The sequence below is a fragment of the Hemiscyllium ocellatum genome, assembly GCF_020745735.1.
Source record: "Hemiscyllium ocellatum isolate sHemOce1 chromosome 27 unlocalized genomic scaffold, sHemOce1.pat.X.cur. SUPER_27_unloc_7, whole genome shotgun sequence".
In the NCBI taxonomy this organism is placed as follows: Eukaryota; Metazoa; Chordata; class Chondrichthyes; order Orectolobiformes; family Hemiscylliidae; genus Hemiscyllium; species Hemiscyllium ocellatum.
Genome location: NW_026867516.1, coordinates 117,358 through 138,991, shown reverse-complemented (window position 1 = coordinate 138,991; position 21,634 = coordinate 117,358). Strand labels below are relative to the sequence as shown.

The 21,634-nt window shown below is 44.9% G+C and overlaps 1 protein-coding gene and 1 non-coding gene across 2 annotated transcripts in view; both read right to left on the bottom strand.

The window, feature by feature from the left end:
* The window catches only part of LOC132808533 (gastrula zinc finger protein XlCGF7.1-like), a 218,418-nt gene that overhangs the window by 179,013 nt on the left and 17,771 nt on the right, over positions 1-21,634 (bottom strand). The gene's annotated exons all lie outside the window — the stretch shown is intronic.
* trnaw-cca (transfer RNA tryptophan (anticodon CCA)) lies at positions 6,565-6,636 on the bottom strand. The gene has a single exon. It is a non-coding gene; the product is annotated as a tRNA-Trp (tRNA).

Sequence of the window (21,634 nt, the reverse complement as noted above, 5' to 3'; positions counted from 1 at the left end):
GCCTCTATTCATGCTTAAGGGACGTGATCGCACTACAATGATTTTACGTTATGAGTGACAACGGAGATCAACAGTTCATGTCTGTTCTGTCTCTCCCCCCTCTCCTTCTGTCTCTCGAAACGATTTCCAACTCTACCTCAATAAAAAGCTGAAAGAACTGCGGCTGTTGTAAATCAGAAACAAAAAAAACAGTAGTTGCCAATGACCCTTCCACAGAACTGATGGTGATTGGGAAAATGCCGGTTTATATGCAGGAGATATCGTGGGAGGAAGGCGGATGCAGTAAATGATAGATCAGGACAGACCCCAAAGCGAGGGAAGAACTGTTGAACAGGAAAGGGAGTTTATAACGATCTGCGTGGGAGGGTAAATGGCGACTGTTCGTGGCTAAGAATAGGTAGTGTGTAATGACAGACTATGTGATAACAAGGCTTGGTGTGTGTGGTAGGGACGAGGCCCTAGAAATGATTGAATTCGATATTGGGACGGGAGGGATGTATGGTCCCCAAGTGGAATATTCGGTGCTCTTCGTTCTGCTGGTGCTGAGCTTCGCTGGAACAATACAGCAAACCTGAGACAGAGATGTTGGCCAGGGAATAGGGTGGGGTGTGGAATTGGCAGGCAACTGGAAGCTCAGGGTCTTTTTTGCGGGCAGAACGTAAATGTTCTGTGCAGCAGTCACTCAGTTTATGCTTCGTTTTCCCCATTGTAGATGAGACCACATTGTGAGCAGCAAATACAGTAGACTCGGTTGTGGGAAGTGCAGATAAAGTGCCACTTCACCTGGAAGGTAATTTTGGGCCCTTCGATAGTTAGGAGGGAGCAGGTAAATGGGCTGGTGTCACACATTCGGCAGTTGCAGGGGAAAGTGCCGTTGGACTATTGGGGTAGGAATGGTGTTAGGGTTGATGGGAATGAAGGAAGAGTGGACCCAAGGTATAACTCCTGCCCATTTACTTATCCGCTAAATAGAGGAATTTGTTAAGTGTGTAAAAGGAAATTTTCTAATTCACAATGTGGATGTACATACTGGCGAGGGTGCAAAACCTAAGGGCCAGCAACCATAGTTCTATTATCATTAGAATAGTGATGGAAAATAATATATCAGATCTAATAGTTGAAGTTCTAAATTGGAGGAAGACTCAGATATTAGGCAAGATCTTTCAAAAGCTGATTGGGGCAGTTGTTCACAGGTTAAAGGACTGCTGGAAAATGGGAAGCCTTCAAATATGAGATAACAAGAGTCCAGACACAGTGTATTCCTGTTAGGGTAAAAGAAAAGGCTGGTAGGTGTAGGGAATGTTGGATGACTAAAGATATTGAGAAATGGTTTAGACAAAAGAAGGATGCATACGTCAGGTATCGACAGAGAGATTGAGTGACTCCTTAGAGCATAAAGGCAGAACGAGTATACTTAAGAGGAAAATTATGAGGGCAAAAAGGAGACATGAGATAGCTTTGACAAATAGAGTTAAGGATAACCCAAAGGGTTTTATAAATACATTAAGAACAAAAGGATAACAAGGGAGAGAATAGGGCCCCTGTAAGATCAGCAAGGCGGCCGTTGTGTGGAGCTGCAGTAGATGGGAGGGTTGGAGTGGAATACTGAACGGATATTGTGCATCAGTGTTTACTGTGGAGAAGGGCATGGAAGATATAGAATGTGAGAAAGTAGGTGGTAACATATTGAAAAAATGTCCATATTACAGATGAGATATTGCTGCATATCTTGAAATGCTTAAAAGTGGATCAATCCCAAGGTCCTGATCAGGAGTACCCTAGACTTCTGTGGGAAGCTGGAGAAGTGATTGCTGGGCCTCTCACTGAGATATTTGCATCATCAATAGTCACAGGTGAGGTGCCAGAAGGCTAGAGGGTGGCTATCGTGGTGCCACTATTTAAGAAAGGTGATAAGGAAAAGCCAGGGAATTATAGACCGGTGAGCCAGACATCCCTGATGGGCAAGCTTTTGGAGAGAATCCTAAGAGATAGGATTTACATGTATTTGGAAACGCAAGAATTGATTAGGGATAGTCAGCATGGCTTTATGCTTGGGAAATCATGTCTCACGAACATGATACAGTTTTTTGAAGAAGTACAAAGTGGATTGATGAGGGCAGAGCGATGGAAGTGATCTATATGGACTTCAGGAAGGCGTTCATCAAGGTTCCCCATGGGAGACGGGTGAGCAAGGTTTATGGCATGCAGGGACAACTAGCCATTTGGATACAGAACTGGCTAGAAGGAAGAAAATATAGGGTGATGATGGCGGGTTGCTTTTCAGACTGAAGGCCTGTGACCAATGGTGTACCACAAGGATCGATGTTGGGTCAGCTACTTTTTGTCATTTATATAAATGATTTGTATGTAAACAGAGGAGGTATAGTTAGTAAGCTTGTAGATGACACCAAAATTGGAGGGGTAGTGGACAGCAAGGACGGTTACCTCAGATTACAGCGGGACCTTGATCAGATGGGCCAATGGGCTGAGAAGTGGCTTTTGGAGGTTAATGTAGATAAATATGAGGTGCTGCATTTTGAAAAAACAAATCAGAGCAGGACGTTTACACTTAATGGTAAGTTCCTTGGAAGTGTTGCTGAACAAAGAGACCTTGGAGTTCAGGTTGATAGTTCCTTAAACGTAGAGACACAGGCAGATTGGATAGTAAAGAAGGCGTTTGGTGTGCTTTCCTTTGTTGGTCAGAGCATCGAGGATAGATGTTGGGAGCTCATGTTGCCACTGTACAGAACATTGGTCAGGCCACGTTTGGAATATTGCATGTAATTTTGGTCTGCTTCCTATCGGAAAAATGTTGTGAAACTAGAAAAGGTGCAGAAAAGATTTACAAGAATGTGCCCAGGGTTGGAGGGTTGAGCTATAGGGAGAGGGTGAACAGAGTATTTTCTCTGGAGCATCAGAGGCTAAGGGGTGACCGTATAGAGGTTTATAAAATCATGAGGGATATGGATAGGGCAAATAGACAAGTTCTTTTCCCTGGGATGGGGGAGAACAGAACTAGAGGGCATAGGTTTAGGGAGGGGAGGGGAAAGATATAGAAGGGACATAAGGGGCAACCTTTTCACGCAGAGGGTGATGCATGTACGGCATGAGCTGCTGGAGTAAGTGATGGAGGCTGGAATAATTACAGTATTTAAAATGCATCTGGATGTGTATATGAATAGGAAGGTTTTGTGGGGATTTGGTCCAAGTGCTGGCAAATGGGACTAGATTAGGTTAGGATATCTGGGCTGCATGGACGAGTTGGACCGAAGGGTCTGTTTCCGTGCTGTACATCTGTGTCACTCTGTGAGACTCCATGGGATTCTCTAGGAGGAATTGAGGTCTGCAGATGCTGGAGATCAAAGCTGAAAATGTGTTGCTGGAAAAGCGCAGCAGGTCAGGCAGCATCCAAGGGATCCTCTGCCCAAGAGAGCAGTTGAGACAGCTTCATGAAGTATACTGAAAACACAGTTGGATGGGTTTTTGCATGGTAGGGGAATTAAGGTTAGTCGGGATAGTGCAGGTTGGTGGAGCTGTGACCTTAATGAATGACGTAGCAGGCTTGACCAAATGGTCTACTCCTGCTTCTCTTAATATGAATCTGTAACGCTGCATTTCCCGCGGCAGAGTTTTCCCACGGCACAAAGGAGGTTTTCTAAAATAAATTTAAACCCCTTGCTTTGCTTGAACTCAAATCGCATTGACTTGGAGGAGAGTGGGATTTGCAAAGTGCCCTCCCCTCCACACGTGCCTCAACTGCAGGGCAGCTGTCCGGCCCGCCTCCATTGTTGACGTCACAATGTGGATGCAGCCCTGTCAGCTTCAGAGTGAAACGTCCACCCTCTGGGCAATATCTGGGAGCAAAGCAATGTCACACCCTTTCCATTCACCATCCTCCAGCAGTGAGGGGGGAGGGGAGGTAGGGGTGGGTGAAACACTGTTCACTTGTAGCAACTGGAGTGAATCCAGGGAGGGGGCAGACACTCCATAGGTGCTCAAATACTTTCTATCTCTCTTAAAGATATTTTCCTTGTGTATTCACTCAGTTTGGCACGTGTACAGTTTGCACTGCCGAAAAGCATTGTTTCTTTACTCATGTTCACAACCAAAAGATTAGATTCTCATGGAACTGAGCAGCATTTAAGGGATTGGCACATGTCAAGAAGATGCAGGTCTCCGCGGGTTTGTGGCTCGTTGGTCTAGGGGAATGATTCTCGCTTCGGGTGTCCTGGTGCCTGGATGTGCGAGAGATCCCGGGTTCAAATCCCAGACGAGCCCTTGTTTCTTACATTTTTTTGTGCGAAAACGGCAAAAAGCAGCTTCGTTTAACGAGATCCGATGAATCAGGGATGGGGCAGAGCTACCATTGCAATGAACGCGGCAAGGGCAGAACTTACTCAAAGCGAAAATGAGCTTTACTTCACACAGAGGGTGGTGGGCTTTTGGAACGCATTGCCAGCAGAGGCGGTAGAGGCAGGCAAGGTAGATTCATTTAAGATGCGTCTGGATAAATGCATGAGTGGGTGGGGAGTAGAGGAATACAAATACTTAGGAATTGACCAACAGGTTTAGACAGTACATTTGGATTGGCTCAGGCTTGAAGGGCCTGTTCCTGGGCTGTAAATTTTCTTTGTTCTTTGTTCTATATGATGTATATCTGATATTGTTGGCTGTTCTAAAAGTTTCTTTGTAATTATTATTCACCTTCTAATGTAGTAATGGAGTTACATCCTTTTTTGTCATAATTTTTTTATTTAATAGGCCAGCAGGAGGTCATTCAGCAATTTTTCTGCCTTTCTTTTCTCAAGCAGTCTTAACATTTCATTTTCATATCCTTGATTCAGCTCCATTTCCAGCATCTTTGTAGGCAGTTTGTTCCATGTTATTGTCACTGGAATGAAGTTTTCCTCCATACATTCTCTCCTGCGCGCCTTTATTGGAAAAAAACCTACCCAGGTAAGTTTGTGCTACACCAGCTTCCGGGTCCGCTCCGCACTTTTTTTGAAAAAAAAATTAAATTTAAACCGTGAAACAAACGTAACCGCGTCTACAAACAGACAGTGCCAAACAGCCCTTACCTGCTTCGCAGAGAGAGTGAGGATTGTTCACTCGTTTGTGGGTGTTGGGATGATTGCTTCTGCGGTTAAGTATTTGGTTTGCGTGTGTTGTTTTTCTGTCGACGCTAGTTTGAAGTTCCCCATTGACTGTTCGCTCTTCAGTGACATCTAGGCATGGCACTTTGTTGCTGTTCTCCTCCTCGTCAAACCAGGAGCCCCCCTCAGGCCACAGTCTCACCACTTGGAACACCAATATACGGACGAGTCAAAGACCTCCACTGAAGACTAAAACACCAAGTCGAAGACTCACGCCACTCCAGTTACTCCATCCAAGAATTCCTGAACACCAAAGGCAACAAGATAAAACAGGATGCAATAATACTGTCCTTTGACATACAGCCCTGTTCACATCCATTAACATCAACGTGACCAAAGAAAACTGAAGACACTACTTGAAGAACCAAAGGCACAAACACCAAACAGCACCAACGTCATCAGCAAAGATAACACTGTCAAGCTCATGGAGCTGTGCCTTACCTCCCACTTCCTATTCAGTAACAAGACTAACAAAAAATCAACGGAGCACCCATGAAACCACCAATATCAGGATTCCTAACAGAAGCAATAATGCAGAGATAATGGAACAACTTAGAGGAAACCTACAACACCATCAACAATCTCCTTACTGGCATAAAATTCACAAAAGAGGAGAACAAGAACAAAGTGCTGTTGTTCTAGATGTCACAGTACAGCGAACAGTCAATGATAAATTCAAAACAGCGTCTCCAGGAAACAACACACGCGAACCAAGTACTTAAGCTGCAGAAGCAATCATCCCAACACATGCAAACAAATCTGCATCAGGATGCTATTTCAACGAGCTACTTCACACTGCAGCGCCCAGCAACGGCGAAGATCAATGAACAACTGTACAGCGCATTTAAGAAGAACGGATAGCCCACAGACCCGAATACCTGATGAAGGGCTTATGCCCGAAACGTCGAATTTCCTGTTCCTTGGATGCTGCCTGAGCAGCTGCGTTTTTCCAGCAACACATTTTCAGCTCTGATCGCCAGCATCTGCAGACATCACTTTCTCCTCGACAATTTTAACTGTGTCCAGTGTGAGGAAATAATTTGTTGTTGGTGGGAAACATTGCTATCTGAACTCGCTGTCACTCTCCTGATAGATTGAAACACAAAGCTAGGTGTCTCTGGATTATGTAATAAACTTATCGGAAAGATGTTATTCACACCGCACTGTCACCAACTGAAAGAAGCAGCTGCCCAGAGATAGACGGCTGTGTTTAAATCCAGCGATGAACTGGGGGAGCTGAGCATTTACCCAAACACTGGGCACACCACCTCCCTGACACAGTGCTTACAAATCAAACTGACAGCAAAGCTTCACGTATTATTGAAAGTTCCCGGAAAGAAGACTGGGCTTAACAGATATCCGGAGTGAACACAATCCTTTCTTGATTGGAAATCTCAGGAACTGATTTTAATGAGCCTGACGTGATTTGAACACGCAACCTTCTGATCTGGAGTCAGACGCGCTACCGTTGCGCCACAAGCTCACAGGGAGCCTAGGGCCTCTATTCATGCTTAAGGGAAGTCATCGCACTACAATGATTTTACGTTATGAGTAACAATGGAGATCAACAGTTCATGTCTGTTCTGTCTCTCCACCTCTCCTTCTGTTTCTCAAAATAATTTCCAACCCTACCTCAATAAAAAGCTGAAAGAACTGCGGACGCTGTATATCAGAAACAAAAAACAAACAGTAGTTGCCGGTCACCCTTCCATAGAACTGATGGTGATTGGGAAAACGTTGGTTTATATGCAGGAGATATTGTGGGAGGAAGGCGGATGCAGTAAATGGTAGATCAGGACAGAGCCCAAAGCGAGGGAAGAACTGTTGGACAGGAAAGGGAGTTGATAACGATCTGCGTGGGAGGGTGAATAACTGTTAATAGAGACTGTTCGTGGCTAAGAATAGGTAGTGTGTAATGACAGACTATGTGACAACAGGGCTTGGTTTGTGTGGTGGAGACGAGGATACAATGGATTTCAGGCCCTTGAATTATTGAATTCGATATTGGGACCGGAGGGATGTATGGTCCCCAAGTAGAATATTCGGTGCTCTTCGTTCAGCTGGTGCTGAGCTTCGCTGGGACAATACAGCAAACCTGAGACAGAGATGTTGGTCAGGGAACAGGGTGGGGTGTGTAATTGGCAGGCAACTGGAAGCTCAGGGTCTTTTTTGCAGGCAGAACGTAGATGTTCGGGGAACATTTTCCTGACATTGAAAGCACACATTGTCAAAGCCGAGGAAGAGCAGCAAATAAAGCGCTCCTGGATGGGTTTGAACGACCAACCTTCCGGTTAACAGCCAGGAAAGTATTACAAGCATTTTCGACAAGTGATACAGGGAACTGGGAAGAAAAGTATTATAAACTGTGAACAACAAAGTTCTGGAGTACAACACTTACATTCAAACACCAAAAACATCCAGGTCCTGATTAATCAGATTGCATTGTGGTGCTTTTCTGCAAAAAATCCTGCGTGGGGAAACTGACAATATGTTGCCAAAATCTCTTCCCAAGTGTACGCCGTGCTTCTTTTCCAGGGGTGAGAAATTTCTATTGTGGGGAGACATTCCCAAGGTTGGGAATGTTCGCTTTGGAGCAAAGAAAGTTAACTGGAGATTTCCTGGGGCTGTTGGTAATGATGGGAGAAGAAGCGGTGGGAATGGGCAGATTAATGATCAGAAGAACCAATAGCCACTGACCAGAGTCAGTTACCAGAGGACAGGAATTGAAGTTCTTGAATGAAAAGCAGCACTTGTGCCTAATAAACACAGAGAATACTGCAGAAAGCCAACAGGTCGAGCAGCATCCGTGGAAAGGTAAACAGAGCTGACGTTTTGAGTCTGGTACGTTGTTTGTTCCGAACTCGAGTTTCCTGCATGGCAATAAATTCCCAGACATGAGAAAACGCGACTTTATTGAGACGGGTTTTGTGAAGTTTGAGCGATAATGCAACCAACAGGAAGTCATTTAAAATCGCCAGCGAAGAAAGCATAGTCAGCAGGTTACCACCCTGGGCGGGGGGAGGCGGGGATGGGGGAACCCCAAAGGATCTCTACTCCAGCTCTTTAAGTGTTCAGCCACAACTACACGTCCAAAGTTGTGGTCTGAAATTTCTCATGAAATTGCTCGAACAGGAAAGGTGAGTACTGGACTTGTCCTGTCTGCGCCATAGTCCCAACGTTTCCTGTTCCCCTGGATTTGATCAGGACAGAAGAGGCTGATGGGAGATCGAATTGAACTACACACATTATGAGGGACAGAGCGGGTGGGAAGGATCCATTTCCGTGCGTAGAGAGATTAATAATCTGGGCCGAAAATAAGGAGCCACATCAAGAAATTTGGGGTTCATTCAGCAAAGCTGATGTAGAACTGTTCACAGAAAATTGTGATGGAAGTCTCTCGAGTTATTTTGATGGGAAGTGTTCATGATGCTAATACAATCGAAAGGATGAAGGTACATTGGTAAATGTATTTGGTGACAGGTCTGTTCTTACCCTGTGAGCGAAACCTAGATCTGAAGGAATAAAAGGAACATTAACAATATCGATCTGAAATTGGATACGTGACGAGAAACAGAGCCATTATTAACTTTTGAACTGGAGAAGGTTTCTCGTGAAATTAGCTTGAGGCTTGAGGTATGCAAGGTCAAGATAACTGAGGTAAAAGACGGAAATGCTATCCTCATTAGCAGACAGTGAAAGGATTACGAGACATAAATTAAGCATTTTCGACAAGTGATACAGGGGACTGGGGAGAAAAGTATTATAAACTGTGAACAACAACTTCTGGAGCACAACACTTACATTCAAACACCGAAAACATCCAGATCCTGATTAATCAGATTGCATTGCGGTGCTTTTCTGCAAAACATCCACTTGCAATATCCGACAAAAGAGTGACAAAACCCATCCCTGTCAGCCCAGGATAGAAAATCCGAAGGGATGAAGGTTTGCTTATTTTCTGAAGATTCACAAAACTAAGACTGGGTTTTGGTGATTGTTTCCTTTTCACTCCCAGGAGCCGCAGTGGTTGGGGCGGTGAGTTGGGGAAAGTAAAATGTGCTGAAAGTGTGTTACTGGTTAAAGCACAGCAGGTTAGGCAGCATCCAAGGAATAGGAAATTCGACGTTTCGGGCATATGCCCTTTCCTGATGAAGGGCATATGCCTGAAACGTCGAATTTCCTATTCCTTGGATGCAGCCTAACCTGCTGTGCTTTAACCAGCAACACATTTTCAGCTGTGATCTCCAGCATCTGCAGACCTCATTTTTTACCCGAAAGTAAAATGTGCCCGTCAGCAGCGTGTGGGGCTATCTCAGCTTCCGCTGTGACTTGACTCCGATGTTCCGAGGGACATTTATTGACGCGAGACAGTGAAAAGATTCTCATTCCCGCAGATCGGGAATTCAAACCGTATGCCGGCTTCAGGACAATGAGAAAGATTAATTGGGGTGTGTGAAGAAGCTGTGAGCTGCATTTCAAACAGGTAGGTGGAGACAGATGCGTCATTCATTGCGCCTCGGCCCTGTGCATATCCAACGCCACCATGCTGCAGAGTTCTGACGTTAACACGGACATGCGCAGCAATGGGAACATTCACAAGGTCAACAACCAAAGATAATCAGCGTCACTGATTCCCTTCCACAGTCCCAACTTTGTGAAGCAGTATCTTTCACTGGCAAAGGAAACACCCTTGTCCTCAGGTGCTTCATTTCGATCACGATTTCATGTCCCTCACTGTTCTAGTCTCATTTGCAGACACTTGGCTCATAGCCTCAAAAGAAGCTCTGCGGGTATCTGCTTGTTCCTCCCGAACAGGCAGTGGGTTGCAGATTCCCACCAGTCCCAATGTGAGTGAAATATTTTTCCCCCTCCACTGACTTGAATCTTAAAGAAGAAGCCGGGGAGCAAGCTCCCTTTCTTTTCGACGACATTTGTCATTTTGTAGTCGGCAGGGGTCACACCTGCGTGGGGAAACCGCAATGGGTTTCAAGTCCATCGCATTAACCACTCAGCCCACGAATACAGAACTACACTGACAGCTTCACATCCCAGATCTGTCTGCCTGCGGAGCTGAGAAAGTGTGAAGCATCGCAGAGTTTGTTTGAATCCATTCACTTCAGTGATTCGAAAGGATTAAATATCTGCACACTGCGAGTCTAGGTGTTTCATCGCAAAAGGTGAAATGAACTTTCAGTTAAAAACAAATCTAGAAATTTCAGGAGGAACGGAGAAGGTCAGGCAACATCTATGGAAAGAGAATCAGACTCAGCATTTCAGAATTCCGTTTTCTCCGACAGGTGCTGTCAAACCTGCCGAGTTTCTCTTTTTTTGTCTCGGGTTCTCAGCATCCGCAGTCCCTTACGTTGGACAATAACACAACACAGAAACCCCTTTGTGGACGAGGTTGCCGCTTGGATAACATTCGCCTGAGCCCAATAAAGTGCACAGAGCCGCGAAGAGCAGCGTACTAAGCGCCCGTGGAGTGGATTCGAACCACCAACCTTTTGGTTAAGGTACAAACGCGCTGGCCACTTGCGCTACAGAGACAGGCAATTGCGGCATCCCTTAGGGGAGGCTATTAGTGAATTCATAATTCAGCCTGCTCCGCCTAGAATTACAATTGTCCCCGTCTATCACTTTTACTTTTCCTTAATAATGCCTGGGACATTCATTGTGGAGACACCGGGGACAGTCTGATCCCACCCTCTGCAGAAAGAGAGGGGGGAGAAACAGAACAGACATGAACTGTTGATCTCCATTGTTACTCATAACGTAAAATCCTTGTAGTGCGATCACTTCCCTTAAGCATGAAAAGAGGAGATAAGTGACCCGTGAGCTTATGGCGCAACTGTAGCACGTCTGACTCTAAGTCAGTCGGTTGCGTAATCAAATCGCGTCCGGCTCACTGAAAGTCTGCTTCTTACATTTCAAATCAAGGAAGGATTACGTTCACTCCCGATATCTGTTGAGCCAAATCTTCGTTGCGGAAACTTTCGATCACACGTGAAGCTTTGCTGTCAGCTTGATTTGTGAACGCTGTGTCAGGGAGGTGGTGTGCTCAGTGTTTGGGTAAATGCTCAGCTACCCCCAAAGTGAGAATGAAAACACAAGCTGTCCATCCAGCGATTTAAACACACAGCCGCTTCGTTCAGTTGGTGACAGCGCGGTGTGAATAACATTATACCGATATTTTTACAACATAATCTAGAGATTACCAGTTGTGTGTTTCAATCTATCAGGAGGTCCCAGCTCATCCTGTCATAGCAGAGTGACAGCGAGTTCAGATAGAAATGTTTACCACCAACAACAAATCCTTTCCTCTCACTGGACACTGTTAAAATTATCTTTATTCAACAGAAGGAGCGGAAACTACAGTCTGACGGCCCCTCTCCACATTAACGGTGAGCCTGAATTTTATACACAGTGTCAGTAAAATCCAGTGGCCGACACTGATTTGGTTTAATAGGTTTTTTTTGCCAAGTGTAATTCACCGAGAGGATGCTGCTGTGTGAGACAGCGTGGGGAATTACTGCAGGGCCTCCTGCACATGGAACACACCGAAACTGATGTGTTTCACCTTCACCAGTTTATTCCTACTCTCGGAGAAGAGAGGTTTGATGACTCGGATCATAGCAGGCCGACAAAGAACATGAGAAGAGCACTCAGACCTTCACAAGCCTGTCACCACAGCTGGGTCATCGTGGCCCGTGGATCAGTATGGGACAGCAATCTGCATCTACTGACTGGAAGCACAGCAAATTGGAGTGCTGGTGGGACTATCACACAGGAGAAAACGGCTTCGACCTATCAACTGGAGTGGCTCCCAATGCGCAACTCCGCTCACCTCAACTGAATAACTGTAAACACATTACTCAGTGATTCAAATGAATACTCGGTTTTGAATCTGCATTGTGGCCTGTACCTTCGAGGATGATGACAAAACACCTTCATTGCTGTGATGGAGTATCCTGTTGGGCAGAATATATCCGTTGTCAAATTTTCCACGTTCTCTTGGTCTAACTCCGATTTCACTCAGAATCACGAAATGTGTGACAGTGCAGACTGAGGCCATGCAGCCCACCTTAGCTCTGCTGGTTCAACACAATATGTAAATACGTGTCTCATTCTGTCGCCTTCTCCCTGTAAATCTGCACATTGTTACATTGAACATGCCCACCGAATTCCCTTTTGTGCCCATTGAATCTGCCTCTTTGTCACTGTCAGACAGCGACTTACTGACCCCACTCCCTGTGCATAAACAGTCTTCCTAATGTCACTTTCACTTATTTTCCTGATGACTTTAAATCTCTGCCAAATCGTTCTCGATCTTTTCAGGCCTGGGAGCATTTTCACTGTATTATTTCCTCTGTCTAAAACCCTCATGATGTGGAAAACCTCAATCAGACCAGCTTTCAGCCCTCTGTTCTCCAAAGAGAGCTGCCCCAAACTTTCCAATCTCCCTTCATTGCTGACATTCCTCAGGACGGCACCATTCACTTCAACCTGTTCAGTGCTGTCTGCAATCACTTCACTTCCCCGCTTCCTGAAGTATCACACTCAGAATTGAGCGTAATACAGGTGGAAGATTCATTCAGACTCGGATTGCGTGGGCGAAAAATCTGGATTACTTGTTTTCACTTTGAGCAAGTGTTTCCCTTCGCCGTCTTCACCGCAATGGCAGCTTTTGCGCCGTCCCTAATTCAGGCAGTCCGATCTTATTTAACAAAGCGGCTTTTTGAGAAAATTGATCAGGTATTTTTGCTCTGGTCAATTTAAGAAATGATGGTTCGCCTGGGATTGGAATCCGGGAACTCTCACACGTCTGCATTCGCGAGAAGACCCAAAGCTAGAATCATATGCCAGACTAACGAGCCACCAGCCATGGGTGCAGCCACCTCCTGAAGCAGCTGAGACTTGCTCAGTACGAAATACATTGTACATTGCTCCCAGAATTGCAAGCAGGGAAGAGTTTCAAGAACACCTGCTTCTCAATCTGTCTCCCTGCTCCCAGGTCGTTGCTGTTTGTCCCATCCCCAGGCGCCGGGCTCTCTCCACTGGTGGATAATTGAACCGTTTTATTTCTCCTTGCAAGCTGTCCTGGTGGAAGAAGGAGCCCACACGCTCTTCTGCTCTCTCTCTCTCATTAGTTGTTGAGGCAGGATAAGTCAGTTACAGAAATGCGTAGGAAATTGGCAACTTTGAGCTTGTTCCAAAGGTCCTGTTAACGGAGAGACTGAAAGATGCTGTGTTGTCGGGACCGAGAGAAATGGAAACCCTTCCCTCAGGTAAATTGGTATGAGTGCATTTTTGTGCAGCCTGCTTGGTGTTCAGAATTTGTCTTGACACAGCAATCCTACAGAGAGTCTTTTATTACACGGGCGTCGGTTTCTTTACCGCAGGAAATGGACAAAAACAGCAAGTCATGTATTTCAAGTTCACCGGTTCATTGCCATCTGAGAGAAGAGGTTTAACACTTGAGATCAGAACACACCGACAGAAAACTGGACAACACGACTCAGAGCTCCACAAGCGTGCCAGAATAACTGTGTAAATTTGACTTGTGTATCGATGTGACACATTGAGCTCAGATACACGAAGTTTTGGGAAGCAGATGACAAGGTAAAGGAGAGAGCAGAGTGTCGTTATAGGGGAAAGCTGCTGAAGACGACATTGAGTAAAGAAGTGAAAATGGTTTCCCTTCTGGGTTGTGATCCTAACATGCACCTGCTGTGCCATTCTCCTGCATTGCACGGCAGCTTTCCCGAGTACTCAGTGAAAAGTATTCAGCTTTTCAGTTGGCGTGTGTCTTGCACGTTCGAGAATGAAATCAAAAGATCTTCACTGCTGTAGTGTCATGTGCTGTTGTGCAGACATATCACCGATGTGCAAATATAAACTCAAGGAGTAATGCACACTGGAGACTCAGAGCCAGTTGAAACTTGCTCAGTGTGAAGTACATTCCACATTGCTCCAAGAATTGCAAGCAGCAAAGCGTTTCCAGAACATCTACTTGTCATTCTGTAACCGGGCCGCTGATGTTTGTCTCATCCCCAGGAACTGGACTCTCTGTACTGGCGGATAATTAAACCATTTTGTTTCTACTTGCACGTTGTTCTGGGGTGAGGGAAGAGTCCATTCGCTCTTCTGCTGTCTCTCTCAATCACTTGAAGTGAAAGAAATCACTTACACTAATGCGTGGGAAGTGAGTAACTTTGAATATGAATTTCCTCCAAAGGTCTATTATCGGAGAGATAGAAAGATGCTGTGCTGGCGAGACAGAGAGAAATGGACACCAAGCACTCTTCCTCAAGTAAATTCATATGCGTACATTGTTGTACAGCCTGCTTGATGTTCAGAATTCGTCTTCATGCAGCAAAATGCAGAAAGTCTATTGCAAAGTGGGCAACGCTTTCTTTGCTGCAATCGCGCAGCAGTTAACATCTGAGACTCAAGTGTCCCATGAAGAGAATCCGAGTGAAACCTTCACTCACTCAGAGTCATCCCCGGCTCTGAGCTGAGGGACTGCAGGCAGTCCAACACGGAAGGGACGGTTAAAAATGAACCAGTTTTGCTCCCTCAGCCTCTCTGTCACAGAGTCAGGCAGTGGGATGGCATAAACATGTTGCACCATTCTCGCGCAGACAGAAGCCATTCAGCCCATCCAGTCCACGGCGACTCTCTGCCACTTGCCTCTCTCTGAGGTGATTCACAATCAGTAATATCTGTCCTCATAGGAAGGAACTGTATCTGAGTGGTGATACGGTTTCTAACATACTGATCATCTTGTCACTCACGTCTGACCTGGCGTGGCGATTAATGCAGGGAATGGATGGAAGTACAAGGCATGCGTTTCAACTTTATCAGTTCATTGGCATTGAGAAGAAGTGGTTTTGCGAATCAGTTCATAGGAAACCGACGAAGAACAGGAGAAGACCACTCAGACCTCCAAAAAGCATGTTACTTGAACCGTGTGAGTTCCTCGAGAGTATCGGTATGATACAGGGTATTCAGACACTCAGGCAGTAGGTGCAAAGGCAAGATATAGAATATAGCACAGCCCCAGTTCAAAAGGAAGCCGCTCAAGGAGACATTGCACTACAGCGGAGGATGACTTCAATCCATCGACCTCGGGGCTATGAGCCCAGCACACAACCACTACGCCACTCTGCTCCTACATACCAAGAGTTTTCCACAGGTCCCTTCGAGACTGATGTCAAAGATCTCCACTGCTGTCGTATCATATGCTGTTGCGCAGATGTATGGAAGCTCTGTAAATATAAACTTTTTCCTAACTTCCCACATTCTGTTGGTCGAATTGTGATTCCATTCTGAATCACAGCATGTGTCAAAGCACAGACGGAGGCCATGCGGCCCACCTTCGCTCTGCTGGTTCGACACAGTAAGTAAACGTGGGTCTCTACTTGTATCATTCTCTTTCCTTCTCCATGTAATTTTGCACAGTGTTACTTTAAACATGACCACCGAATTCCCGTTTGCGTCTATTCAATCTGTCTCTTTGTCAGTATCAGTTAGGGATTTACTGAACGCAACCACTCCCTGTACGAAAGCGTTCTTCCCAATGTCACTTTTAGTTCTTTTCCTCATGACTTTAAAACTCTGCCGAATTGTTGCCGATCCTTTCAGGCGTGGGAGAATTTTGACTACATCACTTTCTCTGTCTAAACTTTGCATGACTTGGAAAGCTTCAACGAGGCCAGATTTCAAACTTCTCTTCTCCGAGGAGAGCTGTCCCAAATTTCCAATCTTGCTTCAGTGCTGACATTCCTTAAACACGGCACCACTGACGTCAACGCAATATTCCATCATTTCACTTCCTTGCCTTCTCCCCAATTTGTACTCCAAGCGGTAAAAACAATGACTGCAGATGTTGGAAACCAGATTCTGGATTAGTGGTGCTGGAAAAGCACAGCAGTTCAGGCAGCATCCGAGGAGTAGTAAAATCGACGTTTCAGTCAAAAGCCCGCACTTTAGCGAAGGTACTTTTTGAGAAAGTTAACCGGGCACTCTGGCACAAATCAGGAAACGTGGGCTTGTCCGGGATTTCGCGCAAGTCTACGGAGTAGAAGACCCAAAGCGAGAATCATACCCCGAGACCAACGAACCACACTGAGAGCACACAAGCACCCCCGCTCCACCTCTTTAACCAGCTGAGTCTTGCTCAGTGTGAAATACATTTGACATTGCTCTGAGAATTGCAAGCGGCAAAGAGTTTCCCGAACAGCTGCTTCTCATTCTGTCTCCCTACTGCTGTTTGTCCCGGACCCAGAAACCGGGCTCCCTCCACTGGCAGAAAATTAAACCATTTTGTTTCGCAACTTTTCTCTGACACCAGAGTGAACCTTGATAAGCATTGCCTTCCGCAACATAGGGTACAGAGAACAACAGAAGACCACTCAGACCTCCACCAGTGTGTCATCTCAATTGTGCACATTGGGCCAGTGTACCAATGTGAAATATTTATGTCAAAGTTTTTTGGGAAAGAAAAGAAAAGGCGAGGTGCTGAACAGTGCGCCGTTCTACGGAAAAGCTGCTAAAGACGACACTGAGTGAATAGGAGAGATGGTTTCCCTTTTGGGTGATGCTCCCATCATGCACCCGCAGACAGATCGCCGTCCTGCAAGTATAAACTCTGTCTAAGTTGCGCCATTCTGTTTTCTTCGAACTGTGATTTCGCGCCAAAGTACAAAAAGTCAACACTCACAATGTTCAAACTTTACAAAGTTCTCAGAGATATATTTAGCGAACACCTGGAAGAAATTGTCCCAAAAGTACCTGGGGAATTTCGGTTTGAGGTCTCTTGAACTTTAAGTGGAATGAAGGGACACAAGAAAAATTAAATTTAAACTGTAAAACACACGTAACCGCGTCTACAAACAGACACTGCCAAACAGCCCTGACCTGCTCCGCCGAGAGAGTGAGGATTGCTCACTCGTTTGCAGCTGCAGAAGCAGTCATCGCAACGCATGCAAGCAAATCTGCATCAGGATGCAATTTCAACGAGCTATTTGACACTGCAGCACCCAGGAATGACGAAGATCAATAAACAACTGTGCAGGGCGTTTAAGAAGAGTAGAGAGCCCTCTGACCTGCTGAAAACTGCTTCCTTGACTTGAAATCGAACCCGGGCCGCGGCGGTGAAAGCGCCAAATCCTAACCACTAGACCACCAGGGAGACATAAACAGCTCCTGGTAGCTCTGCTAAAAATTGCCTCGCTGCCCGGGAATCGAACCTGGGCTGCGGCAGAAAGAAGACTTTCACCGGTACATCCATCAATGTAATTCTTTTGTATCCCTTGCTCCCGATGCGATCTCTATAACATTGGGGAGAGTGGAGAGTCATGTCACATCTCCGGGACTCGCCTGCGCGCCTTTATTGGAAAAAAGCGCGGAGCGGACCCGGAAGCTGGTGTAGCGCAAGCTAACCTGGGTAGGTTTTTTTTCCGATAAAGGGGCGCAGGAGAGGTGTTATACCACGCCACCTTTTTGCCTCCCTTTTAAGAATCCTTTCAATATGTTTTTCGGACAATGGTGGCGGTGACCAAAAGCAATCATTTCACTCCTCTTCAATGCCCCAAATCTCCTCCTATGAACCACTTTGACCTGTTGTCTGTGTGTATTTGGTTTTCAAAATGTAATTTGGCCATTGAAGTGAACAGGGTGAGTCATTATTGATCGCTAGCTTTGTTTGCACTAACAGTATTTATCCACTAATTTGCTGTTTTGTTTTGTTCCACCAAAGCTGGAAACAATGATCTGTATTTATTTTGCACTCAGGTGTGAAAAATCACCCCAAGAATCGTCATATTATTATAGCTGATTGAAGCTATAACAGGAGGAATTGTGTGGCAGTTTCAGACTAAAATCTTGGCTGGAAAGAATGTAGATTGATGATGAAATTCAAAAAGCAGAATCTCTGGCCACAACCTACATTCTGGCTTGATTAAGTGGTGGCTCTTCAAAAGCACTTCCAAGCCATCACCTCAACCACCAAGAGCAGGTAAGTGTGAACACAGCATTCCAACTGTGAAATATATCGCATTGCTTCTTTGTTTTTGATCAAAAACCTGGAACTCGCTCCTGAACATTATTGCAGACCAAATTATAATGTGAAGCAATTTAAGTGGCAGCTCAGCACAACATTTTCAAGGACAATTTGGGAAGGGTTGTTGGCAGACCCAATGATATTCACGTCTCATGAAATAATAAGCAAAGAGGCATGGATAGAGGATTGGCTAACCAATGATACAATTGGGATAAGTGGCATGTTCAGGATAGCAAATTGTAATCAGTAGTTTGCCACAGGGATCAGTGCTGGGGCCAAAATTATTTACAATATGTATTATTTACAATTATTTACTTGGATAAGTGAATTGAATGCACTATTGCCAAGATTGCAGAAAAGATGGTTGATAGGAAGGCAGGTGGTGAGAAGACATGAAATATCTGCAGAGGTATATAGACAGGTTAAGCAAATGGCAAATGGAATAGAATTTAGGGAAAAGAGGTTGTGCACTTTGCCAGGAGGAACAGTGCTGAATGTTAAATGGAGAAAGCTGTTGAATTGAGGGATTTGGAAGCCCATACCCATGCATCTCTTCATCCAAGTTCAGTGAGTAATAGGGAAGGCAAATGGGAGGCTGACCTTTAAATAGAGTATAAAAGTCGGGAGGTTATAGTGAACCTCTATCAGGCAACAGTCAGGCCAAAACTGAACACTGGGTGGGTCCTTTACCCAAGGAAAGATATACTGACTTTGGTGGCAGTCCAGAGAAGTTTGACCAGGATGAAAAGAATATCATATGAAGAGAAGTGAATTGGTTGGGCCTATACTTATTAGAAGTGAGAAGATTTAGAGGTAACCTTATTTTCACATAAGCGATTCTGAGGAGACTTGACAGGCTTGATGTGGAAAAGTTTACCTTTGTGGGTGAGTCTAGCACCAGAGGGAATAACCTGCAAATGAGAGATTGCATGTTGAAGACAGATAGGAATTTTTACTGGGGACAGTAAATCTGTGGACCATGATACTACAGGGGGTTGTTGAGCTTGGGTCGTTAAGTACATCCAAGGCTGTCAGTTTTTGTTTAACTAGTGAGGGAATTGAGGATTATGTGGAAATAGCAAGAAAGTGGAGTTGATGTTTACCAGAGCTAACGTGATCTGAATAAATGGCAGAATTGATTCAATGAGCTGAATTGAATAGTTAATAATAAAGGGGCCAGTACATCCTTCCTGAGATATGGGGCCCAAAATTGCGTTCAATACTCCAAATGCGGCTTGACCGGAGCCTTACAGAGCCTCAGAAGTACATCCTTGCCTTTATATTCAAGTCTGATCAAAATAAATGCCATCATTGCATTTGCCTCCCCAACTAGTGATTCAACCTTCAAGTTTACCTTGAGAGAATCCTGGAATAGAACTCCATCGTCTCTTTGCACATCTGATTTCTGAATTTTCTCCCCATAATCCTTCTGTTCCAGAGTAGCAGCAGAGATTTTCTGACAAACCGATTTTATTCAGGGATACCAAGGTAGCTCTGGAATTTCCAATATCTCAGAAGGAATAGTTATTCCTGGACAATGCAGAGAGGAATATGGTGTGGTCCTGTAAACTCCAGAACTTTCCAAACTACCTGAGTCAGCAATAACTCTTTCTGGACCAAGAAACAAAAGGGCCACTAAGAAACTGCAAAATCATAAGCCCTCAGAAGCAGAAATTAGGCAATTCAGCCCATTGAGTCTGCTCCACCATATAATCATTCTTAAGTATCAAGGGTTACGGGGAGAATGGGGATGCGAAAGTTATCAGCCAGGATTGAATGATGGAGCAGATTCAATGGGCTGAATGGCCTAATTTCTGCTAGTTAACTATCCCTGAGAAGAAGGATGTATAACAACAAGCTGTTTCCTGGGACAGATGAGATAAGTTTTTAATAAACTCGTGACAAAAGGACAAGTTAGTCTGTCTGTGGAAGGATGGCTTTGACACCAAGAGGTTAATTGCAGGACAGGCTGTTTCAAACAGACAGCTAAACCTCAAGGCTAAGAAGGTATGCTACACACTGGAGGTCTCTAGCAATGTGGGGAGGTGGTGTTAGAATCTAAAGAAACATCACACCACAGATTTCAAAGTGTGGAATCTCCTCCAGAATTTAAACCCAGAAAGATGCAGCAGCAGTACTTGGAAAAACAACACTGCAGTGAATCCCTGAACACTTCCAGAGACAGATATTGTCGGTGGAAAGTCAGTTAAATTCTGCCATCAATTGGGTGATCCCCAAGTTGGGAGTGAGGTTGAACTTGGTGACTTGAGGGGGGTGGGGGGGTTATCTTTGGTTGCTACATACAATAAAGTGTAAATCATTGTTTCAGCAGTTGATTCTCTGCGCAGTTTCTGAGTCAGGAGCCAAATTAAGGCAATTCACCCACAGCCACAGTGAGGCTAGGATTAATATTGACTCCATTGCATTCAGCAGGACATCACAGCAGCATTCAAGATCTCAAACAGAAACATCCAGAGGAACATGTTGCCCTACATTAGGTAAAATTAGCCTGAAAAGTGGTGTAACCTGTTCTAGTGATAAAAATAAATCCCCAACACTTTAAAATCAATTATCAGCAATTTTTTATCCAATCGTTACAGTTAAAAAATAAACACAACTATTAACAAACTGGTTATAGGCCAAGAGCAGACAGGTGGCATTAGTTTAGTTGGGGATCATGGACTGGTTGGTCTGAAGGGTATGTTTCTGGCCTACATGACTCCATAGCACTGAATGAATGGAGATTCATCCCAAAGATGATAAAAATTTCGAGCACCACTTTACGCAAATATGTGGACCCCACTCCTGAGGGCAGTAGGGCACTGAGGTTCAGTAGTTCAGACAGTCAGCCAGCAAGTTCTCTCTGGGAGACTTGCCTCAAGAAAGGAAGCGGTTTCCTGTCACATCAGTTAGTTTATCCAGTTTGGAGCAGGTCCGATATGTCCAACAAAATAGGTAGACAGGGCAGTGAAGAAGGCTTAAGCCTCACTGGCCTTCACCAGTCAGGGCATTGGGTATAGAAGTTGACAAGTTATGTTGCAGTTAATCAGGATATTGTTGAGGCCACACTTGCAGTATTGTGATTCGTTTTGATCACCTTGCGAAACAAAGATGTTATTAAACTTGAAAAGAGTGCAGAAGACATTTACAAGAAACCAGGACTCAAGGTCTGAGTAACAGGGAGAGGTTGGACAAGCTAAGACGTTTTTATTTCGAGCATAAGAGCCTCGGGGGGTTGGGGCGGGCTTATAGAGGTGAAGAGATCCTGAGAGGCATGGAGAGGGTGAATGCACGCAATCTTATTTCCCAGGATTGGGGAATTTCGAATATCAACATGCATTGAGAATCCCCATGAATACACGCAGCCTGCGTGGGAGTGCTCAAGGGCTCTAATTGCAGAGAGAACTTTAATTCTTTC